This window comes from Anabrus simplex, chromosome 2, assembly GCF_040414725.1.
Source record: "Anabrus simplex isolate iqAnaSimp1 chromosome 2, ASM4041472v1, whole genome shotgun sequence".
In the NCBI taxonomy this organism is placed as follows: domain Eukaryota; kingdom Metazoa; phylum Arthropoda; class Insecta; order Orthoptera; family Tettigoniidae; genus Anabrus; species Anabrus simplex.
The window spans coordinates 1,193,650,914-1,193,678,099 of record NC_090266.1 but is presented as its reverse complement, the minus strand read 5'-3'; the positions used below and the strand labels follow the sequence as shown (position 1 = coordinate 1,193,678,099).

At 41.5% G+C, this 27,186-nt stretch overlaps 2 protein-coding genes across 5 annotated transcripts in view; one reads left to right on the top strand and one right to left on the bottom strand.

The window, feature by feature from the left end:
- Nucleotides 1-6,126, bottom strand: part of LOC136864784 (uncharacterized) — a 91,635-nt gene extending 85,509 nt beyond the window's left edge. For both annotated transcript variants that reach the window (XM_067142165.2, XM_067142169.2), the window contains exon 1: nucleotides 5,479-6,126. The gene's annotated coding sequence lies outside the window, so the exon portion shown is untranslated. The remainder of the gene's footprint in view (nucleotides 1-5,478) is intronic.
- The window catches only part of Adat1 (Adenosine deaminase, tRNA-specific 1), a 278,918-nt gene that overhangs the window by 245,630 nt on the left and 6,102 nt on the right, over nucleotides 1-27,186 (top strand). The gene's annotated exons all lie outside the window — the stretch shown is intronic.

The following is a 27,186-nucleotide window of genomic DNA, read 5'->3' as shown; positions in this document are numbered from 1 at the left end:
TGTCATTCATTAATCATTGCCCCAGAGGAGTGTGACAGGCTTCGGCAGCCGGCACAATTCCCATCCTCGCCGCTAGATGGGGGCTTCATTCATTCCATTCCTGACCCGGTCGAATGACTGGAAACAGGCTGTGGATTTTCAATTTTAGTGCATAACATCCGATGTCTAAAGATCACTTACTATTGCTTTTCTCTGGGTTCTTCTTGCATATGCGATAGTATCACATAAATTATCTTCATTCCTGCGAAATATACAATATTGTACTCATAAGAAGACACGACCAAAACAAATCACATACGATAAAAACCTCAAAATCGTCGTTTTTGCACTTACGATAGTTTACCTCTGACGTTCAGAATTATGGGCCGTATTAATATCCTAAGACAGTTTCTCCAAGGTGGTCTATAGCCAATGCTATTCTATAAAATTATGCATCCAGTTCACCAGTTCATGTAGGCTAATAATACCCTTTTAATCTTGTATCACGTCCGACTCGTTGGCTGAATGGTTAGCATACTGGCCTTCGGTTGAGAGGGTCCCGGCTTCGATTCCCGGCCTGGTCGGGGATTTTAACCTTCACTGGTTAATTCCAGTGGCCCGGGGCCTGGGTGTTTGTGCTGTCACACCACACCACACCACACCACACCACACCACACCACACCACACCACACCACACCACACCACACCACACCACACCACACCACACCACAATAACACGCAGTTACCTACACATGGGAGATGCCGCCCGCCCTCATCGGAGGGTCTGCCTTACAAGGGCTGCACTCGGTTAGAAATAGCCACACGAAATTGTTATTATCTTTTATCACTATTTTTGAATGATGATGATGATAATGAAGTAAGTGAAATGTTTTTTCATAACGATGAATAGGAAGGAATTTTCCAACTTCACCTTGATGGTGGAGAAGACAGTGGCTCGGAGGCATCTGATGACGCGTTGGGAAATTATTCCTCACAAGGACTGGCTGCATACGTCAGTCACTTAAATTTCGTCAAAGCCAAGCAAGAAACTGAGACTGATCGATAAGAGTAAAAAACTTGCCACGACGTGGCATAAAATTTTATGCCTTGTTCGTCAGATGTACTCATATGTATTGGATAAAGTAGCACTTACATAAACAGATTGGCTGATTAATCTCAAGACTGGTTCGGTAAAATTCTTTAATCCTTTCAGTAAACATGGTGTATTCCAGAAAAAATGAGGTACTGGACTTCACGGGGGATACAAGACTGACCGATCTCGATAGCTGCAGTCGCTTAAGTGCGGCAGTATCCAGTATTCGGGAGATAGTGGGTTCGAACCCCAATGTCGGCAGCCCTGAAGATGGTTTTCCGTGGTTTCCCATTTTCACACCAGGCAAATGCTGGGGCTGTACTTCAATTGAGGCCACGGCCGCTTCCTTCCCATTCCTAGCCCTTTCCTGTCTCTTCGTCGACATAAGACCTATCTGTGTCGGTGCGACGTAAAGCAACTTGCGATACAAGACTACGCAGCGCAGTTCAACACAGGACGCATATTTACATAGTATGAATGCCAGAAACTTAATAATTATTGGGGACATAAACATAGATATTCTGAAAGACAGCAGAGTCACATCCTTGTACAATAATGTGCTAGCAGATCATCAGTTAGTTCATTGCATTAACAAGTTCACAAGGGAAGAATATGTAAATGGAAAACTAACACAATCCTGCATCGACCATGCATTGATTAGGAGTGGGAAAAATGTAAGAGATTCTTCTGTAATTCAGACTAAAGTTTCTGATCATTATATAATAACTGTACAGATATCACATGATACTAGGTGTAATAAATATGTTCCAAGTGAAAAAGTTATAGATAACATACAGGAAAGGGTGAGTAAATCCATGTTAAGAACAGAAATAGAAATTATTGCAAAAGAAATAAATGAGAACATGAGTTCAGATGATATATACATGAAGATTTGCAATGCAGTTAACAAGGCAACTATTGAAACGAAGGATACAAAAGAACAGAAGAGAAGGAAAGACTCTCAACCGTGGCTGACGGGTGCTATAATAGAAAAAATCAAAGAAAGGGACAGACTCTTCAAAAGATGGAAAAATGCATCACATTTAAATCCAGAAAATAAGGAAAATTTAAGGAGGTTATATAAAAGAATGAGGAATGATATAATAGCTGATATTCAAAAAGCAAAAAGAAAGCATTACAGATTGCAGTTTGAAAGTTGTAGAGGGGACATGAAGAAAACTTGGGAAGTATTAAATGATGTGCTAAAGACTAAAAAGAAATGGACAATAGAAGAAACGGTAAGACATTATTTAGGAAGGCAAGACTCACTAGAAAATATAGTTGATAACTTTTCAAAAACATTTTCAGAACAGCTAGACAAGGTAGTACATGAATGTAGAGTACAACGAAGACCATTACCTAATACAGAGAGACTTTCATCATTTTATCTACCACTAGCAAGTACAGCAGATATAGCACACATAATTGAAGGAATGGACATAAATAAATCACCAGGCATGGATAAATTAACAGTTAAACATCTGAAAGATAACATAGACATAGTAACACCAGTAATACAGAAGCTAATCAATAAAATAATAGAGACAGGTATTTTCCCAAAGGATCTGAAGACTGCCATAGTGAGACCTATTTACAAGCAAGGTTCACATTTACAGTATGAAAACTATAGACAGATATCTATTCTTCAAACTATAGGTAAAGCAGTTGAAAGATACATTGCTGATCACCTAATCTCATATTTAGAAAAATTTAAAATTATTGATGAACATCAATTTGCTTATCAAAAACACAAGGGTACAAGTAATCTTCTTGAGGAATTCTCCAATTTGATCAATGGGAAGCTAAATCAAGGTATGCACATTTTAGCTATGTTTATTGATTTCTCAAAGGCATTTGATTCAATTTCCCATGAAAAAATTATTGCAGCCTTAAGCAAAATTGGGGTAAGAGGAACACCACTAAAAGTTTTTGAAAGTTATCTGACAGACCGAACGTATAGGGTAAAAATTGATAATATATATGGAGAAATAACTTCTATTAAAAGAGGTGTTCCACAAGGAAGTATCCTAGGACCCATTTTGTATATTATTTTTGTCAATGATATAAGCTCATGTTTTAAAAAATGTAAATATTTCATGTATGCAGACGATAAACTAATTGTATCAGTACATAAAAACCCAAAAGTAGCAGAGAAGCATTTACAAATGGAGTACAACTACTTTCAAGAATGGTGCCATGATAAGGGTCTAATAATTAACACTTCAAAAACAAAAGTCTTGTACATTACTACCCCAAAAATGCAAAGAGAAAACATTAAAATAACAGGCCATTCAGTTCAGTGCATTCACGATGGTGAACAAAAATCATGCAATTGTGACTATGTAATAGAGGAAGTTGATAACATGAAATATTTAGGTATAATAATAGATAGATATTTTTCATGGAAGCAACATATTAATAAGTTGTGTGAAAGACTGAGGCTAAGCTTGTTCAAAATGCAAATGGTTAAGTATATAATACCTCATGATAGCTTAAAATTGGTTTATCATTCACTTGTTGAGTCACTTATATCATATGGTGTAAGTGTATGGGGATCAGCTTCTGTTACAGACATAAACATGGTACAAATGTTACAAAATCGCATTGTCAAAGCATTCTTTTGGTATGAAAACAGAGGAATATTTAGCTTAAGTGAGGATATGTTAGCAGGGATGTACCAGAAGGAAAGGTTCTTGAGAGTTAAACAACTATATATGTACAACATAATTAAAGAAAATTACTGGAAGCCACAATATAGAATTGTTAATGAACATACACATGGAACAAGACTGAGACATATAAGTTATTTTCAGGTCATGAGGTACTACAACAAATATGGATCCAGAACACTGCAAGTTGTAGTTCCTAAATTTTTGAACAAGTTGCCCTCAGAATTGACACACTTGAAAACCAAATATCAACTAAAAAACATGTGAAACTATGGATCATAGATAATAAAATTACAGTTTAAATATTTGTTCATGAATGAAAAATGTACCAAAGACTTATCTACTTTGAGTGATACTTTCAGGGATTAAGAAAAACTCACACCACAGGACAAAATTACAATGCTAATGTAAATATACATACCTTATTAATGTTGTAAACAGTAAGGATTGCAACATTGTATATAAATGTGAAACAACTACACCGGCAGATAAGCACATCAAGTGCTTTGCAGGTGTAAATAATTGCAAAGATAATGTATAATATCCTACTGCATATTTGCAAATGTATTTTAGATAAGTTATAAATAAATAAAAAAATAAAATTATTATTATTATAGACGTTTAACATCCCACTAACGTATACAGATTTTCGACAAGTTTGGGATAAGGAAGAGCTAGGACTAGGAATTGGTCGTGTCTTTAATGAAGGTACAGGACCTGCAATTTCATTGCGTTATAATGGGACACCACGCAGAGCTATATTCAGTGGAGAAATGTGTTTATATCCTTCCTCTTACTGTATCTGCCTCAGCTTCGTTTTAATTATTTCTTATATTGCAAAAAGCGAAGGGAAGTCAACTTTGTACAGGCTATGAAAGCCCTCGGAGGAGTAGAATATAGAGTTCTCTCAGTTTCCTCGTTAAAGACCGGCGACTCAAATATTAAGCAGCAGCACACCCCGACATTAACCAGTTTATGGCTGTCTACAGTCGCCTCTGTTGTGATCAGTAGCATGCTTGTTTTGTCATTGACAGTCCACGTGGAGTACTTCAAAAGCGTGCCGGTCCTGAAGCCGGCTCGCTTGTTAGGTATTCAGTTTTGCACAGCTACACGCAGTTCTGTCCAGTCTCGCTGCTGTCAGTGACTGCATACATAGTCAGACTGGAGAGTTAACTACGCTGCGTCTCGAGTTGGAGAAATCCTGGCACTCCACGGACAAGGAATGTAAACACAGTCGGTCAGCTAGGCTTCAAACGCGTGCTGGTCGTTAACGAGGAAGTCGCAAGAACTATAAAGGCTTCCACTATCCGTAACCTCGGCTCTATGTCCGGCCACCTTTGTCCCAGAAATTATCTTGGCACTTATTTCTGGTATAGGCTGAGGGAACCTCAGGTTCACCAGCTGAAGTCTCGCTTCTAAAATTTTCGACTCGAAACCACGTCCTTCCGGGTGAGCCCAGCACGCCTTTACCGCCTGAGCTAAGCAGACCCCTTGTCATACTCCATGGATGTTAATTAGGCCAACTTTAAAAATGTTAATACTGTATCGTTGAAACATTAGAATATTATCTTTAACTGAAAGATAACTGTTTTTTCCATTCAGTGCTTCGTCGGCTACACAGTTTTGCGGTGATGCGCTAATCAAAACATCCTCTTTGCTTGAGACACAAACGTGTATACTTTGTTACACCTGTCATCAATGCCTTATTTGGAAAATTAAATATCTGAGAGCACTCACCTTTAATCCATTAGTTTCCATAGGGAATGGTGATGACGGGTACGTTTTAAGTAGCCTATCTCCGACAAATTGGCTCGTCTGCCAATCCCCTGCCTGACAAGATTTGCAATAAGGATTCAATTTCCCCCCGCTAACTAATAACTTGTATAAACTATTGACATTTCCAATAAAATATAATTAAAAATCGAATTATTTCTCGCGTGTCCCCGCTCAAGTAAAACACTGCTTTTAAAGTGTAGCCTAATATTACCCTTTCGTTACTCGATCAGTTCGTTACTGGTATCCTTTATGAAGTGCAAAAGGTTTTCCCATTCAAGTTTCCAATTTTTTTATATTAACGCAATATGTTTCTAGTTTTTAAAACCCATGCTTATTCGACAGAGGCTAATACAAATTTGTCATGAATAGTAAACACTGGTCTCACAGTTGATCCGAAGGAGATGAATTCTTTTAGCACTCTATCTGTTGCCTCATGATCCCTCTACACAACTCTAGGCAAAGGCAATTTGAACGAAACTGTCCTAAACGCCCTCACGATTCAAGTTGGGTATGTGAGTGGACAAGGAACGAATACGCGTGTTGTCCTCGAGGAGACAGGCTGGGGCACGGACACACAGATATAGACTGGCAACGAGCCGCTCGCACTGAAGGTAACTGACAGGGGGGAGCAGGACGATGTATTGAGCCTTGCCAAGCCGTGGTATTGCACAACGGGTGTGGTGCAGCCAAAAACCAATAGCAACTGTGCCAAATATTACGTGCAATATGCAATTGTGGGGGAAGTGAGATACAAAGGCCGAAATAGGAATAACCATTCCACACGCCTTATTTCGCACAAACTCATGGTCACGTTCATCATCAGTTCTGTACCCGTCGTTGACGAGTTCGATTACGCATAACACCAGTCAGTCAGTGAGTCAGTATAATATTATTGTTGATACGTTTCAAGGCCATAGGACTTTGCAGGTTTTAGGGACTTAGGACATTATAATTCAACACAATTTTTTTTCGACTCGGCGATATTAGTGCATTCGAATTCTAGGCTATTAATCTACCCTTTGTTTACGATTCCTTTTCCTGTCATTCTTTGAATGATTGTTCCTTCATGATTTTCTTTTCAATTCGAAACCTTCTTGATCAATAAAGGCTAAAAACCCAGGGCCAGGCCCAATTGGTGCCCTAGGATGGAAAGAGATAGAGGCGCTAAAAGAAGTGGTGAAGGAGGCGTGTCAGATAGACCAACTGAAGGAGATGATACGTGACCATTCCAAGGAGCAGTGCGTTAAAAGTGAGGTGGACGAGCTGAAGGAGAAGGTGGGGAGGAATGAGGCGGAGATGGAGAAAATGCGAGTGAAAGTCCAGGTGCTGGAGGGGGAGGTGGCGAAACTTAAGACAGAAATGGAAGATGGGATCCAGGCACGAATGAAGAAAAACATTTTTATATACGGAGTTGAAGAAACAGCGAAAGAAGATAAGGTGGCTTTAGTTCATAAGATAGTGAACTTGATAAGGACAGAATGAAGATCAATTTTAGTGAAGTAGATATTGATGAGGCTCAGAGAGTGGGAAGAGTGAAAGGTGGAGGTGTGAGGCCAATTAAGCTCACGCTGATGTCTACCCTGATGGCGGACATTATCCTAAAGAACGCAGGGAATTTAAAGGAAGAGAAGGTATGGTTGAGACAGGACATAGGTAGTGAAGCGAGCAGAGAGTTGAAAGTGCTAAGAAGACACATGTGGCGTGCGAGGAAACAAGGATTGATAGCTTTCATTAGGGGAAACAAGTTGGTGGTGGGAAATGGCCGCTGGATAACAGAATGGTCAATGGAAAGGCTGCAACATACGGACCAAAATTATGTACAGACGATTACAGAAAAGAGATCGGTAATAATAATAATAATAATTGTTACCGGGTTTTGTGGTAGGTACAGGTGAAAGAAGGTGCGGGGGGTGAACAGGTCTCAGGCTACGAAATTAAAGTGAATTTAAAATTTAACAAGGTTATATTTTCTTTTCAAAATTAAGGAATAACAAGCATGGCAGGTACAGAGTAGCAAGGCAACAAAGGTGCGATTACAGAATTTACAGGATTTGGGCTTCGAGCCCCGAATTCACACTTCTAGGGCAATTAGCCCAACTTTACTCCAAAATAAGTTTTTCACAGAGGGGCAGAAAACCCCATTCATGCCCAGGAGCACTTGCTCCAAAATTACACCATAAAGCCTCCACGAGGCATACAACCATCAATTTTCAAGGAAAGAGCCACCCGCTCTCAACTTTAAGCCTATCAAAGGCCATACCAAACTCCACCTTCAAGTTGTCCTCTAAGCACATAGACACAGGGGCAAAATACCCAACCTACTGAGGCCTATTAAGTGAGAAAAGGTTAATTACATGACCTCAAAAATAACCAATAGAGAGGAGGCGACCTGCACTCCTAATACATTTGTTTAAAACCTACTTGGCACTAGGCCATTAATGCAAGGGCTAATCCCATACTAAAGAGGTGACTTTAGAAAGGAACAATTTACATTACGTTAAAGAAGAATAGTTTGAGAAAAAATAAGTTCACCTCAAAATACTATGAGTGGGAGCTCGAGAGGGTTAAGCACTCTCTATCCCGATATGCAGTTTAAAAGATAGAATAGATACTAAGTGTCTTTACATTTTAAGGAAGGTTACATTATGGAAAAACTTCGGACCCGCCCCGAGAGTTAAACTGCTGAGCTAGCAAGGAAAGAAGTTATTAATCGGCCATTACCTTGTTGTTGACTGCTGCCGAAGAAAAAGGCGCTTCCCGCCCCCTGCTATGTACTTTACACACTAAAAGATGGAACAGAAGTGGCCCAGAGACCCAAAAATCAGCAGTTTATATACTCTCGCGGAAAGTTCGAGGCGTTTTTGGAATGAGAACACCCTCCCACCAAAACTTTATTGGTTAGGGATAAGCAGCATATTCAAGTTGGGGGAAGATACATCAGATTGGTCAGAAATTAATTAAAGAAATTCGGGATTGGCTAAATACAAAACAAGGGGAAAGAGAGGGGTATACAGCCAACTTAAACAATAACAGATATAAATTTAACAAGAAACAAACTTTTGAAATAAAAATTTCTCCAAAAAACAGTTCTTTCACGTCGCACTAGGGTGCACCATTGTAGTTTTTCAGTAGTGTCCTCTAGAAGAGAAAGTTCACACTTCTTACTACAGGTAAAACAAAAATACATCAAAAGTGACACCGTTCAAAAACTCCAAAATTTCCAAGTAGTGACATCTTCTGAGAAACTTGAAAATTAATACCGTAGATAAAGTTCAGACTTCCTCCAGCAGGGGAGTTTCAACTGGCGCAAATTTTAAATTAGCGGCGTGGAGGTGTACCGCCCGGTACAGACCTCCCCCCCCCAAAAGTTCCTCCAGGGGTGACACACGAAATTTGTTTGAAAACCAGGTCCAAGTTATGATGTTGATATGGAGCTTAATTGCAGAAGCATTTATAAAATTTTCTTAATTTGGTTTGATTCAGTTTCAAAATTTTTGTAGTAACTGGTGAAGTAATGTCTTTATGTTTGTAGAAGTTGAATTCAGAAGGAAAACTTTAGTTTTTAAAGTTGAGGAAAATTTTCTAAGTCCACCAAATATTGCAGTAGAATACCGAAGAAAAGGTAGTCAGGTTGAACTGGAATGTCCATATAGCTGGATATGTACTTCAAACGTTGATGATATTAACGGCCAGACCAGCCGCCACTGCTTGCGTTCAGAGGAGGCCGCCCGGGCCCCTCAAGTACCCTGAGATACCGCTCGCCCGCACTATGAGGGGAGCAGAGGTGTAGAAGCACGCCGCGCCCGCGGTGAACATATACAGGCTGCGGGCCAGTAGCAGGTCGTGCGCCGCACATCAGCCTTGGCCGGGAGGAGAGCTCCGGCTCGCCGTGCACATGTCGTCCTCGCTGGGGTCGAGGGGGCCCTTCCTCTATCCCAGTCGCGGCACAGCGCCGCGCGGCTGCGGGGGCACTGAAACATTAAAGCTAGGCGGCAGAATTTTTGTTGGACCAGAATAATAGTAGGGTACATTCATTGTGGAGAGGTTGAGGGGCCAGCGGCGTGCAGCAATTCATTTCAGATGCGAGCCACTGTGTGTAGTGGAGCAGGAGACGGGAGCGTGGTAATGGCCGTGGCAAGGACAGGATGGCAGTTTAACGGTTCGGGGGAGGTTTTACAAAAATGCTTACATATGAAACAAAATATTATAGAAGGGGCAGAATGCCTCAAAAGTGAAAACTCAAAAAAAAAATATAACCTTCATATTCCTTTCAAGATAATATGAGGCAAGTTAGCCCAGAAATTATACAAGTTTCACCTGCGACAGGTGAACCCTAAATATCCTCTCGGTGGCTGGATTGCTTAATAACAACGTAACCGGCGTAAGGAAATCGAGAATGACACACGGCCCATGAAATCTGGGGGCAAGCTTGCCCGCGAGAACAAAATTCTTGACCATTACCTGGTCACCTACCTTCAAATGGGTGGGTCTCCGTCCACGATCATACCTTTCCCTAACCTTTTCATGAGACACTTTAAGATTGGCTTTAGCCTTCTTCCAAAGATCTTTAATGTTGTCCGGATCTATTGTCTCAGGTAGAATGTCACTCAGAGACCAGAGGTTAGAGAGCGGCGTGTTGGGAACGAACTTGAACATCAAAGAAGCTGGAGTAAACTTGTGAGATTCATGAACCGCCGAATTCAAAGCAAAAGCTAACCAATGCAGGGACGTGTCCCACCTAGAATGATCTTCATGATGATAGGCAATAAGCGCGGACCTGAGATTACGATTAACCCGTTCAGCCAGAGATGGTTGAGGGTAATAAGCCGAAGTCGTCACATGAGAGATGGACAAGTCAAAACAGAATTTACGAAAAAGATTTGATGTAAACGCCTTAGCATTATCAGACACAATGTACTGGCACGGACCAAAAGAAGCAAAAATAGAATTTAAGCAAGTAATGGTGGACTGAGAGGTAGCCAGCTTAGTCGGAAATAACCAGGAAAATCTTGTAAAACCATCTACGCATACAAAGATGAACTTGTTGGCATTTCCCTTTGACTGGGGGAAGGGTCCTACATAATCAATATACAGGCGTTCCATGGGGCGCGACGCTTGATGCGAAGACAAAAGGCCTACCTTGGTGGACATGGTGGGTTTGCTGAGCAAACAAGATTTACAAGCTTTTACTAGTTCACGGATTTCACCGTCCATACCCTTCCAGATGAACCTTTCACGAATCTTTTCACGAGTTTTAAAGATACCAAGATGCCCGCCTAATGGGGTCTCATGATAGTACTTGAAGATCATAGGCACGAGAACAGCTGGAACGACAACCTTCATCATCTTATCATGCCTCGAAGGGCAACATAGAACACCATTCCTCAGAACATAAGGGACAACATGTTCCCCAGAAGAAAGGGTTTCCATTATCGGAGCCAGCGTCGGATCTTCACGTTGGTATTTCTCGATATCCCTAAAGAGCATGGGAGCATCTGTTAAGATGGCATTAACACCAGATAGTATGGACTCGGGAGGTGATGAACTGTCGACCGGTTCATGGGTCTCGACGTCGTTGGAAAACATACGGCTGAGTCCATCAGCAACAACATTTTCGGTACCTCTGATATGCCGGACATCGAATTGGATGGCAGAAATACGGATGGCCCAACGGGCTATACGACCAGTACGACGCGGCCTACCTAAGACCCAGCTTAATGCTTGATTATCTGTCTCCAGGTCGAATTTGACATGTTCCAGATAGAGACGGAACTTTTCTAAGGCAAATAAGACTGCCAACCCTTCGAGCTCATAGATAGAATACTTGGCTTCTTGAGCCGATAGAGTCCTAGATGCATAGGCGATGGGTCGCCTCCCTAGTTCAGTCTCTTGAAGAAGGACTGCAGCAACTGCTGACGACGACGCGTCAGTTTGGACGATGAATTTCTTCGAGAAATCAGGCATAGCAAGTACAGGGGCATTACAGAGAGCTAATTTAAGATCTTCAAAAGCGGCTTGTTGAGAAGGTCCCCACTCGAATTTGATGCCTTTCCTACGAAGAAGGTTCAAGGGCGCCGCTCTATTAGCGAAGTTAGGAATAAACTTCCTGAAGAAATTCACCATACCAATGAACCTGGCGATACCTTTGATGTCCTTAGGGGGTTTAAAATCACGGATGGCCTGTGTTCTCGAATGATCGACTGCAACACCATCAGGTGACACAATATGCCCTAGGAATGACATAGAGGGCTTAGCAAAGGCAACCTTGGACAACTTGACAGTTAACCCAGCCTTACGAAGGCGATTGAGAACTTCTCGCAGATGATCTAGATGTTCTTCAAAGGTCTTCGAAAATACGACGACATCATCCAAGTAGTGATACAAGTACTCAAATTTGATGTCGGAGAAGACCCTATCTAGCAGCCTAGTGAGTACAGCTGCTCCCGTGGGGAGCCCGAAAGGCACGCGGTTGTATTCGTATAAATTCCTGTCCGTGGCAAAAGCTGTAAGATGTTTAGACTCTTCCGCAAGGGGAATTTGATTGTAGGCTTGATTCAAATCCAAGATGGTGAAGAACTTGGCCTTACGGAACCATGAAAAACAAGAATGAAGGTCAGGAAGGGGCACAGATTGTAACTCCACCTTCCGATTGAGAGCCCTATAATCAATGACAGGCCTGAAGGCCCCTTGGGGTTTCGGGACTAGAAAAATAGGTGACGAATACGCCGACTTAGAAGGCCTAATAATACCATCCTTCAACATCTGATCGATGATTTCTTTCAGAGCCTTCATTTTAGGTGGAGATAGCCTATAAGATGGAAAACGGACAGGAATTGAATCCGTGACCTCAATTTTGTATTCGATAAGGTCAGTAACACCAAGAGTATCAGAGAACACCTCTGGAAATGACTGACATAATTTACGAATACTATCAGCCTGCTCCTCAGGTAGATGTCTAAGGTCTAACAACATCTCATCCTGGGTAGGCGAAATAGATGAACATGATACAGAATTACACTTTAACAAGGGGATTTTACAATTGGACGCAAATTTGAATGTGCACGACTTACTCTGAAGATCGAGCACAAGACCGGTGTGAGAAATAAAGTCAGCTCCCAATATGATGGGGCAAGACAGGTGCTTAGCCACAAACAATTTGATTTTCCATGTAAATTTAAAAATACGAATTTTGACATTTACAGAACCTAGAATTTCCAATGGAGATGAATTAGCCGAAACATATTGAACAGGAGATGAGTCATAGTGAGGTAGTTTACAAACAGATTTCAATTTAGAATACCATTCAGCCGAAATAATCGAACAGACACTGCCTGAATCTAAAAGAGCAGTTACAGGTTCATTATTTAACTCAAGTTTGAGGAAAGGGACCGTTGCGGGGGTATCCGCCGCAATCCTAAGACACTCTTTGGGGCATTCAAAAGATAGATTTGCAGATTGAACATTCCCTGAATTTACGACCTGTTTGCCAGGGGTTGAGCCTCGGGAAAATGGATTAGTCGACTCAGCCGAAGCCACTAGTCACTTTTGATTGTTGTTGGAAGTTGCACCTGAAGTTGAGCAGGAGGGAGTGCTATTCGAATTGGGACAATTCTTGGCGATATGTGAGAAAGCCCCACATTTAAAACAGCCTTGTGATGAACCCGCTCCATTCCTTGTCCCACTAGACTTGTGCAATGGGCACTTGTTCCGAAGATAACCGGGCGACCCGCAAGCATAGCATTTACGAGGTGTGACTGGTCGGCGAGGAGGAGGCCGAGGATTACCAAAAGAAGGAGGGGGTTCTTTCGCGACACGCAAAGAATCGGCGTATCTAACTCCTTCCGCTGAGACGGCCAATGCTTCAAGTTCAGAGAAGGTTTGCGGGCACGCCGCGAAACACATATTATATGACCTATAGGATGGTGAAATTCCTTCTACAATAGCCTGTACAATCTGATCTTCAGGAAAATGAAGAGCAAACACCCTAGTATAGAATTTAATATCTTGGATGAAGTCTGCCAAGTTTTCATCCAAACGCTGTACACGATAATAGTACTTCTGAATAAGGGAGGACCTGGCCCTAGCCGGGATGAAGTTAGCTAGCAAGTGGGCGTGGGAATCCTCAATAGATGATTGCTCGGCAATGGCTCTTACTATTTTGTCTGAGAGAATACCAATTGCATAGGGATAGATGATTTGCAAAGTCTGACATGGGGAAAGAGAAAACACAAGGGCATGATCCTGAAATTCAACTAAAAATCTTAAAAATGAAATTACTTCACTGGTGGTATTAACGGAAATCTTAGAGATACCTCTGAGCAACATTGCCAATGGATGAGGCAAGCTGCTAAACCCAGGTGACATAGTAGGTAAAGGTTTCAGTGGCAAGGAAGTTAATTCAGAACGTATATTATTCAACGATGCACGGCGTTCAGACTCGTTGTCCAATGGGGCAGAGATAGTTTGAGCAGCAACGGTTATCGTATTGACTTCTCCCTTAGGAGGCTCTTCCTCGCTACCTACATTCATCGTGGTGGGTTGATCAATTTTGGGAGGAACTTCCCCAGTTAACAATTGAGCGACCTTACTAGATAATTCAGAAATACTTTCAAGCAACGTACTAGCTTCCTTCCTCTGAACGTCATTCAACTTCAGAGACAACAGATCGTTAACTCTATTTGAAAAATGATATAGCCTGGCTTGCACACGCTTAATTTGATTAGGAGAAGGATCATTTTCGTCAAAAAAACTAACTACCGATGCTAGCCCAGTAGTATTCTCGGTGATCGTGGAAAGAGAATCGTCGATTTCTTTCTCTCCCAAATTGGGGATGGAAATGGGCAAATCAAGGGACTCTCTAAGCTTGTTGGTGTCTATCGCAACCGTGCCTCCAGATTGCACATTTCTGATAGTTAACTCATAGATCAACTTCTCCTTGCGCAAATAGTTAAGATGGAGAACATCGCGAGGGCCGGGCATGATGACAGAACAATTTTGAAACAGGAAAGATAAAAAATTCCAGCAACTGAGAAAATTGTTAGAGTTTGAATCAAAGCAATGTTTAACCGTCAAAAGGGGCTAAATTGAGACCCATTCAACCACGCTCTGCTACCACTTGTTACCGGGTTTTTGTGGTAGGTAGAGGTGAAAGAAGGTGCGGGGGGTGAACAGGTCTCAGGCTACGAAATTAAAGTGAATTTAAAATTTAACAAGGTTATATTTTCTTTTCAAAATTAAGGAATAACAAGCATGGCAGGTACAGAGTAGCAAGGCAACAAAGGTGCGATTACAGAATTTACAGGATTTGGGCTTCGAGCCCCGAATTCACACTTCTAGGGCAATTAGCCCAACTTTACTCCAAAATAAGTTTTTCACAGAGGGGCAGAAAACCCCATTCATGCCCAGGAGCACTTGCTCCAAAATTACACCATAAAGCCTCCACGAGGCATACAACCATCAATTTTCAAGGAAAGAGCCACCCGCTCTCAACTTTAAGCCTATCAAAGGCCACACCAAACTCCACCTTCAAGTTGTCCTCTAAGCACATAGACACAGGGGCAAAATACCCAACCTACTGAGGCCTATTAAGTGAGAAAAGGTTAATTACATGACCTCAAAAATAACCAATAGAGAGGAGGCGACCTGCACTCCTAATACATTTGTTTAAAACCTACTTGGCACTAGGCCATTACTGCAAGGGCTAATCCCATACTAAAGAGGTGACTTTAGAAAGGGACAATTTACATTACGTTAAAGAAGAATAGTTTGAGAAAAAATAAGTTCACCTCAAAATACTATGAGTGGGAGCTCGAGAGGGTTAAGCACTCTCTATCCCGATATGCAGTTTAAAAGATAGAATAGATACTAAGTGTCTTTACATTTTAAGGAAGGTTACATTATGGAAAAACTTCGGACCCGCCCCGAGAGTTAAACTGCTGAGCTAGCAAGGAAAGAAGTTATTAATCGGCCATTACCTTGTTGTTGACTGCTGCCGAAGAAAAAGGCGCTTCCCGCCCCCTGCTATGTACTTTACACACTAAAAGATGGAACAGAAGTGGCCCAGAGACCCAAAAATCAGCAGTTTATATACTCTCGCGGAAAGTTCGAGGCGTTTTTGGAATGAGAACACCCTCCCACCAAAACTTTATTGGTTAGGGATAAGCAGCATATTCAAGTTGGGGGAAGATACATCAGATTGGTCAGAAATTAATTAAAGAAATTCGGGATTGGCTAAATACAAAACAAGGGGAAAGAGAGGGGTATACAGCCAACTTAAACAATAACAGATATAAATTTAACAAGAAACAAACTTTTGAAATAAAAATTTCTCCAAAAAACAGTTCTTTCACGTCGCACTAGGGTGCACCATTGTAGTTTTTCAGTAGTGTCCTCTAGAAGTGAAAGTTCACACTTCTTACTACAGGTAAAACAAAAATACATCAAAAGTGACACCGTTCAAAAACTCCAAAATTTCCAAGTAGTGACATCTTCTGAGAAACTTGAAAATTAATACCGTAGATAAAGTTCAGACTTCCTCCAGCAGAGGAGTTTCAACTGGCGCAAATTTTAAATTAGCGGCGTGGAGGTGTACCGCCCGGTACAATAATAATAATAATAATAATAATAATAATAATAATAATAATAATAATAATAATAATAATAATAATAATAATGATAATAATAATAATAATAATAATAATAATAATAATAATAATAATACCCTGTGGGGATTTACCGGTTACCTCCATCGGGCGTGTCCCATTGGAATTGGGGAAGCTCGCTGGCTATGCCGCCAGCAGAGTCAGAGGGTAGTAAGGAAATCAAATACCACCGTGAAAAAAAAAACTGGTCCCTTGCCAGAGTTACGGCGAAGACTGGTAAATGACCAGAAGCCAGAAAACATCTTGAGGCAACCTCTAGGGCTAACAACCCTAGTTGTAAAAGGATGGGTACCCGTCCAAAGCAAAGTCAAGTCAAAAAGCATGATGGCACAACATTTCAAGACACAAACCCCAGGGGGTAAATCTTCGGATAAATCCCTCGTCGTGAAAGCCACGGCGCACGAGTCTCGTTCGGATTCTGGGGGAGACTCGACATCATGCAAGAGACGAGTCGGAGCGTCTCGGTGTACCCCGAAGAGTCAAAAACTCAGGCCAAAATCTAAAACATTTCTAGTAACTTTCAACATAAATTCACTTACACAAACTGGCAAGCTGAAAACCCTCACTAAAGCTCTTCACGAAAATCAGATATCCATAATGGCCCTACAGGAAACAAGGTACCCAGATGAAGAGATTTTTGAATCCGAAGGCTACCGATTTTTCAAGAGCAAAGCGCAAAGAGGAATCCTCAATGGGGCTGTGATGCTTGGAACCGCGTTTGCTGTTAGAACCAAGATCCTTAAATCGGTTGCAAATTTCGAACCTGTGAATGACAGATTGTCTATACTCACAATTAAATGCGCGAACAAAACCTACGCGCTAATTAACACACATGCTCCTACAAACGATAAGAACAAGTCTGATCCAGACGAAGTTGATAATTTCTGGGACATACTGGATGAAAAATTAAACAAAATCCCCAAACACCATATAAGCTTCTTTTGGGTGACTTCAATGCCCAACTAGGTCGTGAACAGAAGTACAAGAAAGTTATAGGAAATTACCCTGCTCACAAAAGAACCAATCCCAACGGCAAAAGACTGGTGTCCATTTGCGAAAATCACAACCTGCAGGTCATGTCGACCCACTTTCGCCATCTACCCAGAAAGCAAATGACTTGGCGTTCTCCCGTCCAGGCTCTCGGAGAGTTCCAAATTGATCATGTTGCCATCTCCAGGAGAAACAGCCCTGAGATTACGAATGCCAAGGTAAAGAAAGGCATCAATGTGGCCTCAGATCATTATATGTCTCTTATCAAATTCAAACCAATTCCCGCAAACACAAGGAAGACAACCAAACAGATCACACGCTTCGACAATGATAAACTTCGGCAAAGGGTCGAGGAGTTCCAGGAGAAGGCTAGACCAAATGACTGTGACTTTAACAACGCCAAAAGTCTCCTTGTTGAGGCCGCCAAAGACGTTGCAGAAATCAAGAGAAGCAAAAAGCATGCCTGGTGGAATAGTACCTGCGAATCAGTCCTCCAAGAAAGACTCAATGCGTGGAAACACTACTACTCTACGAAATCAGAAAATGATTGGGAAACCTACAAAACCCAACGTGCCCAAGCAGCTAGGGTGTTCAGAACTGAGAAACGTAAATACGAAAAATCTCTCATTGAAAAGATAGAACAGAACGTTAGGAGGAATGAAAGCAGAGAGTACTACAGAGCCTTCAAACGCAAACTCACTGGCTATAAATCACCATTTCTATACTTTGAGCGAAAGGACGGCACACTGGGGACGTCAAATGAAGAAAATTGCAGCATTCTGGCAGATTACTTCAAGAATTTACTTAATTGCTCTAAACCGCAAAGCGCCATTGAGACCAAGGAACCCTTACGCAGGTACCCAGATTCCAGACCACCCGACAGAGATGAAATCAAGCGCCTCATTGCCCGTCTCAAAAAGAACAAAGCGCCGGGGGAAGACTCAGTAGTAGCAGAACTATGGAAATATGCCCCAGAGGAATCACTTGATATCTTGCAAAATCAAATAGAAGAAATTTGGAACAAGGAGACCCTCCCCGAAGATTGGAAAGTAGCTTTGATCCATCCATTACACAAAAAAGGCAGCATGAAGAACATCAACAACTACAGAGGAATATCTTTGCTACCCGTGGCTTACAAAATTCTATCACTTGCCATCCTGGAGCGTTTGGAAGCACAAGTCGAACATCAAATATATGAATACCAAGGGGGGTTCAGAAAAGGTCGCTCAACAGCTGAACAGATCCAAAATCTCAAAACGATCATCAGATATTGTACACTAAGGTCCAAGCAGTATGTGTCTGTCTTTGTGGACTTTAAGAAAGCGTACGACTCCATTGACCGGGAAGTCCTGCTAAACATCTTAAATGAATTTGGAGTTGATTTGAAACTGCTGGCATTAATTAGAGCCACCGTTACCGATACAAAATCCAAGGTGAAGTTCCACGGATGTCTCTCGCATTCCTTTGACATCAAAACAGGTGTCCGACAAGGTGATGGGCTATCGCCGATACTCTTCAACTGTGTTCTTGGAAAGATCATCAGAACCTGGCGGGTGAGATTACAGGAAACCAACTACAGTCCATTGAGAATAGGAACCACACCCAAGGGTCAGCCGAGTAGACAAATTCAAATACCTGGGTGAGATCAGCATAAAAAATGGACTGGACAAAGAAGCACTTCAGGAGCGAGTACGCAAACTGGAAATAGCCTACCAAACATCCCGCACAATCTACAACAAAAAATGCCTTTCCCAAAACACCAAGATAAGTCACTATGAAACAGTTCTGAAGCCAGTAGTTCTATATGCAGCCGAAACCCTGTCCCTAAATGCCAACAAAGGACTCCTTGAAGAACTGGAGAAAAGAGAACGCAAAATTGTGAGAGGAATCTTGGGATCAAAGTACAGAAATGGAATCTATCAAAAGAGATCCAACAATGAAGTCTACAGCAAAATAGAGAAAATTACCGACACGGTCAGAAAAAGACGGGCACAATTTTACGGTCACCTGAAAAGAATGGACGGAAGAAAGTTAACTAAAGAAATCTTTCACTTTTTTGATTGATTGGGTAGTAAGTTGGGGAGTGAAGAAGTTTGTAAGATGGTGGAGTTTTGATATAGTGGCCCTCCTAGGGACATGGCTAGAAGAAGGGACTAATCTAACCTGGAAGGGGTTCGTGATAAGGAATAAAATGAAGAAAATGCAGAGAAAGAAGGGGAGAACTTCGGGCGGAATTTCATTGTTAGTTAAAGAGGAACTATGTGATCAAGTAATAGATAAATAGAAAATGAGCTAGGAGAGGTTTTATGGATTAAGTTTAAAATGGGGGGGGTGGAGGCGGAAAGAAAGAATGTGTGTTTGGGTTTTGTATACAACCCTCCAAGGGGATCAATATATGCGAATGATTACTTTTTTGATGGTCTGATAGAAGAAATAAATATTATTAGTGGAAAGTACGAAGAGGATGGACTGATTTTGTTAGGGGACTTAAATGGCAAGAATATGATGCTCTTGTCCAGAGTATGGTAAAGAGGAAAGGAGAGTAAAGATGGGAGATAGGAAAAGTTAAGATAAAGTGAGAAATTTTGTTAGAAGTATGTGGGGCGTGTGACTTGTATATTCTAAATGGATAGTGGCATGGCGACAGGGAGGGGAAAATGACATATTGCATACGAAGGAGACAGTGTTATTGATCTGATTATGTGTTCGGAGGATATGTTGGACAGAATTAATAGGATGGAAGTGGTCGATTGGGTCGAATCCTACCACTCCCCGGTATAAATAATCGTAAATAGGGATGAGGGTGCAGAGGAGAAGGGTTCAGGAAGAGAGCGGAGTGTGAGAGGTCGCAGAGTTCCTAAGTATATCTGGCCAAAGGAGGGGAGAGCAATGTTAAGCAAATACCTGGAGGAGGAAGAATTTCAGATCATCAGGGTGGGGATTGAGGTTGCAGTTAGACAGAGTTAGACAGAGCGGTAGAGCTTTTGGAGTATCCGAGGAGGAAAAAAGCGGAGGAGAAATCATACAGGAATAAGAATAGAGAGGTGGGAGCGGGTTGGTTCGATAAGGAATGTAAGGCAAAAAGGAAGGCAGTGTTGAGAGCGTTGGCTGAGTTCAGGAAACATGGTGAGAGGGGGTTAAGAGAAAAAATTTGCAGGATGAGGAAAGAATTCAATAAATGATAAGAGAGAAGAATGTTTGGCAGGAGGCTCAAACGCAAGCTCTAAATAGGGAGTGTAAGAACGGGGAAGGTGATAAGTTGTGTGCGATGGTTAAAAAAATTAATAGGGGGACGAGTAGTGTGACGAAACCGAAAATTGGATATGGAACATGGGTAGAGTTGTAACGTTTCAGACGTCACAGTGTAATTATGTTAATTTTATTATGTGTAATTAATTCAGGAATTGAACGTCATGATATTTATCTTGGTATGTAATTTTATTATAATTCATGTTTAATCATTTGCTGACTATCATTTCCTTGCGACATTCGTTTAAATTTAACTTGCAGTAGATTTTCCTCTATCTTGCCACATCACCGAGGAAGAAGGAAGGACAAATTTAGACATCAAATTCTGGGAAAAGCGAGCACGTGTTCAAGCGTTGTAACGACAGCTATTGTATTTCGACCAGAATAATTCAAACTGATCACCGCCTATATTTTCAAAGGAGCGTCATGTTGCCATGGATACTGAGTGAAAGGGCTAATAGAAGAACAGTTGATATCATGGTTGGGACCCATCAACTTTAATATCTGGAGTGGGGAGAGACGTGTCAACTGATTGGACCACGTGTAACGACCTGTAATTAGAGCCAGAAAAGGTTATAAAAGGGCGTGTTGGAGCTCTTGGCACCATTAATCTTCTTGATTCTTCTATCTTGTATTTCGCTTTAGGTCTGATAACTTGTCTTATGGGTGTTGTACCATAGTGGACTAGTGTGATAGTTTATCACTTCTACATTCATTACTTCGTTACCACGACGTGGTACTTAGGAATTTCTGAATGATGGGTGTATAGCCACTCTCATCAGGAAGTACGAACAGCTCTGTATTAGACCAGTTTATACCAGTCTAAGACAATAGGTAGTATTAAACTAGATAGAAATGAAACTTCAGTGCACATTTTCAGTAAAGTTGGAAGGATTATTAATTGAGTAATCTCTCCACATAACCCAAGGAGGTTTTTCTAACTATGACTTAGGGCTCATCTCCAATATATGGGATAGAGCATAACAGGGAGTGATAGTTTCAAAGCCATCATCCAATTAGTGGTTGAGGCAATTTGCAAGGCAGGAATGGTACTTAGCTGCAGATGAAGATATCTCAAAGACGACCGGTGATGTCCCAGCTACAAGGATGGAAGCTTTCCAAGGACCAGCAGAACAAGACTACATGGTGAGCAAGCGAGTTAAAAATATTGCAAGTTTTCGCGAAGTAGAGTCATTCAACTTTTTGTTAAATTCATTTCCTATTTTAAATTCAGTTCTCGTTAAACCGTCGTCATTTATATTCAATATAATAAATAGTATTTTCCTAGTTTACTTTAATCAATCTGGCTTAATTAGCCTTTTGATTTCTAATTCTCCTGCTTAATGATTAGTGCACTATCACCCCATCCCTGTGATAAGAGTCCGTCCAAGCTTGATTATAAATGTTTATCTTTAAGTCATCAACTTAAAGATTGGCGCCCTTAGCTTGCATGGTTGCATTTCTCGTTCAATGATTGTTCTCCAAGAGGGGAAGTCACAGAGTATTTCCGGGAACTATTAGGAGAACAGGAAAGGTGGATAAGGGTCGACGGAGGTGATAAAGTAGATAGGGGGCTAGAGAGGGCTGCCAAGAGCTGGGAACGAGAATAACAGGTGAAGAGGTGATGGAAGTGATAAAGAAATTGAAGACCAGGACTGGGTGGGGAAAGTTGGATAACTAATGTGTATTGGAAGGAAGTAGCAGGGGCCGATGACCTTCGATGTTAGGCCCCTTTAAACAACAAACACAAGCAGGAAGTAGCAGAAAATAAGCAGATGATAGCGTGTCTGGCAACACTCTTCAACAAGATATCTGAAGGGGCGAAATTCCCTAAAGAATGGCAGAAGGGGATTATATGTCCTACTTATAAAAATAAAGGGGACAGGACTAATCCCAGCAATTATAGAGGTATAACCCTGCTGGACTCCCTGAGCAAGGTGTACACGGGTATTCTAGCAAATAGATTGAGGAAGTGGGCAGAGGATTACTCAATTCTATCGTGCTTTCAAAATGGATTTAAGGGGAGGATGACGGCTGATACTTTAATGACCGTGAGAACCATAATTGATAAATATGTGAGAAAAGCAGGTGTCAAAGTATTTATCGCCACAATTGACTTCCAGAAGGCGTTCGATACAGTGAGTAGGGAGGCCTTGTTTGAAAGATTGGGGAGGGTTGGGGTGGGAGAGAAGATGAGAAGAGCGATCAGAAGTATATATGAGAAAGTTTATTGTAGCATCAGGGTGGAAGGTGGGGTGGTGAGTGAAGTGATTGAGTCGAAAGTTGGGTTGAAACAGGGATGCAAATTGTCGCCAATCCTTTTTCCTGTTGTTTATAAACGACCTACTAGGTGGCCATATAGAGAGAAAATGGGCTTACCCGGTGCTAGGCAAACAAGAAATTCCAGGATTAATCTTTGCGGATGATGTGTTGTTGCTGTCGTTGACAACTGGAGGTTTGCAAAAAAGTAATAAAGTAGGGAGTTTTGCGGAGAAATGGTCATTGAAGATTAATGGTAAGAAGTCTAAGGTGATGGTATGCAGGAAAGGGAATAAAAAGAAACCGGGAGTAAAGTGGGTAATAAACGGGGAAGAGATTGAGGTGGTGTGAATGATGGAGTACCTGGGGGTGATGCTGAGTAGAAATGGCAGTTGAATGGAGCAGATTATGCGTATCAAATGGAGAGGCCAAGCAGCACTCTCACTAAATAGGATATGGGGAAATAAATTTAGGGGAGCAAGCTATGCTATTCAAAGCATGGTATTTAACACGGTGGTGAAGGGTAAAATGCTATATGCTTCGGAGGTTTGGGGTGTAGAAAAAGAGTGTGTGATATTAGAACAGGTAGAGAGTAGGTTCTGCAAGATTGTTACAGGCCTACCCTTGTGCACCGCGAGTGCAGGTGCAAAGATGTTATGTAAAGAGTATATTAAGGTAGATATTTTAAAAAGAGTGCTTGTTTACTGGTGTAGATTAAGAGAAGGGACAGGGGGCCAGATCCTACAGTCGGCCTACCAAAGTCAAATGGAGGATAATTATGGTGACTACTGGGTGGACAAGGTGAAAAACACCTTAGATCAAGCGATTCCAACTGAGGTGCTCCCACGGCCCCGGCCGGCCCCGTCAGCAGCCCCGGTGCTGAGCTATAGCACCGTTGAGGTGGTGGGGGAAGAAGGGGAAGTGACAGAGGCAGAACCACAGGTCGCCAAGTCAGCGCGCAGCTTATGAAAACAATATTATTTATGACAGTTCTGTGAACACATAAACACACAATTTATTCTGTACATACTTTGCCTTTGCCTTAATGTATATTTAGCGTTTAAGTCGATTGCTGACATCGTTTTGCGGCAACTAATTTACCAATAATGGCTACAATCGATTTGGCAGTAGAAATTGTAAGTACAGCCTCTAAGTCCGGATCAGACAGAGAAGTTCTAGTTCCCCATTAATTTAAATTCAGAATTGAAACATCTGGTTTTCGGCAATTTTCAGAGCAACAATAACGTGCTCGAACTGCGCCTTCTAAAGTATTGGGTTCAAGTATCTGTGGGACAGGGAGATAAAATAATTAAAATAAGTATCTTTGTGGGTTCTTTTTTGCAATAGGTCTTATGGCGATGATGGGATAGGAAAAGGCTATGAATGGGAAGGAAGCGGCCGTGGCCTTAATTAAGGAACAACCCCAGCATTTTCTTGGTTTGAAAATGGGATACCACGGAAAACAGTGGGGTTCGAACCCAACATCTCCCGGATGCAAGCTTACACCTGAGCGCCCCTAACCGCGCCGCCAACTCGCCCGGTGCTTTGTCTCAGTAGCACACCAAAGTCTAATTCTAAACAGTTCTTAATAATACAAAACCAAAAACGAAAAAAATCTCCAAAATTGCATGTAAAACAATTTCCTAATGAGTATGTTATTACGTATCTCCGAAGAACTTAGTAATTCCGATTTTAACTTTGCAATTTGTTCGGTTCTTGCTGCACCAACAATGTTATCATAGGTGGAAACATGTTTATTGTGGTAGTGTCGTCGCACAGTTGAAGACTTTACGCTTAAAATGACATGACAAATTAAACAGTGAGCTTTCCCGTCGGTATTGAGAACAAAATATGAATCCACCCATGAAGGATTAAACGACATTTTTAACGAAGGTGAAACCAACTGCTCCACTGTCTGTTCTATAGAAAATAGAATGAGAGAGAGAGAGACACATACACAGAGAGAGAGAGAGAGAAAATGAGAATGAATGTACTGTCTCTTACGTACACATGCACCGACCACTGCGCGGGGCAGGTGGGGAAGCAGGGGAACGGTGGTGCTGAGTGCAGCGCTGGTGCGCCCCAGTGCTCGAGTTGGATAGGCCTGTCTTATAGACTAGGGTTGGGCGAGTTTTACAACGTTAAATGGGGGCGGGAGTAAGGGAACGCATTGGAAACACGTGATTAAGAGGGCGAGAGATATTGTTGAACAAGAACTGGAAGCCGAATGCCGAGAGAAGGCTACCCTAAAAATGTTTCTGAGAGTTAATCAGATGCTAAATCTGAGAGTGGCAAATGTAAATAGGGGGGTGAGAAGAGGGCTAATCTGGTGGTTGTTAAGTGTATATGTTAATAGGGGTTGGACTAAGTTAAAAGTAAATACGTTGTGTGTATTATGTGGTGAAGAAAGGAATGACTTTCATTTGCTGACAGAGTGTAAAGAAACGCTGGAAGAGAGACGGCTGTTTAATAACCAACAGTTGGAGTGGATTTCTCATCCGTGCAATGAGGACAAGATTTTGAGGTGGGTAGTGGCGGAATGGAAAAGTGATGGAAATTTGTGTAAGTTTTTTTACAAGAATCAGAAACAGATGCTCAGTAGATTTAAAGGCAAAGTCTCAGTTGTGCTATGAGAAGGAAGTTAGTGTAGTGTTTTGTCATGACTCAAACAATGTACTGTATCAGCACAGTGGAGTTGTCGACTTTCCTAGCTGCTGACTAGTAGCGGGGAAGGGGGATGGGAGGTGCTGGCGTGTGTCACCACAGAGAGAATTACTATACTGAGAGTCAACTCAAGACCTTAGCGGTCCCTTTGATTTTAGTCAGACTTCTGGTCGGTGAAAAGGCTTCCGCAGCGCCAAATAGTTCCCTAGGTTTGTTACCTGTTCCTGAAGTCAGGAGCTTCCTTCAGTTTGGTTAGATATTCTGGTGAACTGACTTGACGAATTACAAATTTTTGCTCTGTATACATATGGAAAATATATCACTGGTTGTATGTTATTCGGGTTCGTTACCACCTTTTATATTTCATACGTAGATGGCTATGAATAGTTATTGTTCTCAGTGGTGTAAGTAGCAAAATAATAATAATTTAATATGATATTGATGTCTTATTGCACTGTGTACTTAGTAAGATTTGTTCGAGTACATTCCATTGCTGATAAGTTTGCATAATATGTGCGACGTTGAAGATGGATCCAAGAAAACTGTTGACAATACTGGCTGCAATAGCATGTTCTTGTTCAATATTCATAATGGCTGCCAGCTGTGACCAAGGCGTGTGTGATGCTGTGACGCTTGAGTCCCCTGTGAAATACTTTAAAGCTAACAAAAGTGGAGAAAAATTAAGTAGGAAAAGTAAACCAAATTGTTTTAAACGTTTACAGTAGCCTACGAGATGAGAATCGGCTGTGGACTGTGGAAGACGTGGTGAAAAAAGACCGTGCAGTAACCGGCGTTTCTGTGTAGTGTTTACGCCGCTCACGTGGAATTTAAACTCCACGGAAAATCCAAGTTTCCAGTGAAAGGTCGATGTGTCAGCTCAGCACTCGCCGTAAATAAAACAGGAAGGGCCTTAACACGGCACGGGAATAGGATCCTTGGCGTATTCGATAATAATAATAATAATAATAATAATAATAATAATAATAATAATAATAATAATAATAATAATTGGTACTTTGCTTTATATTCGTAACCACCCTCTACCTGCAGAAGTGTTGTCATGAGGGGATCATGAGTTCGTTTTTACCTTCCGAATGACGAGGCTACAATATTTACAACATTCCTGGAAACATTGTATTTTGCAATCCCACTCACGGGTGGGTTTTTCAGCTGTTTGAACTGTGAGAAACTGCCACTGACAGTCGTTGCACGAGAGCGGAATCGTATACTTACGTTGTCAGTCCCCAAATGCCTCACACAAAGTGCATTATGAAATAAAAATAAACCTTTCTTCTCTTGCCTCGGTATTCGTCAGTAATCTGTAGGTTTTACATGGTCATTAAGGGAATAAATAGGTATGGTACGTAATCAAAGTACAGCTATGTGAAAGGATGTGATTTCGTTTGATGCTTCACTATTTGAGAATGAAGTACTTGTCAGATAGACGCACGGCGTTAATAATAAGCTGGTTGTGGCGGAGAAGAACGGAGACGGGAAGGGGGAACAGGGGACGTGCTCACGTGTGAAAGGATACTTTTCCTAAGCTCTTGAGTTGAATTTCAGTATAGCATTATGCAATAGATGCTAGTTCAGGCGGGTGACACATGCCATCACGTATCCAGGAAGTGAGGTGGTTTTAACCTGGGGTTGCAGTACTTTGCCCTTTTAAATTAATTTTAATTGCCCTTTTAATTTTATTTTTAATTGCCCTTTTAATTTTATTTTTAATTCAGCTGGCAGAGAGGCCAGTGGACTAACTTTCCCTTGTGTTCTTTATTTTGTGCTCTTATGCCCACCAGTGTAGGGTATCATTGTATCTTTATAATGTATTGTATATTACATCTAA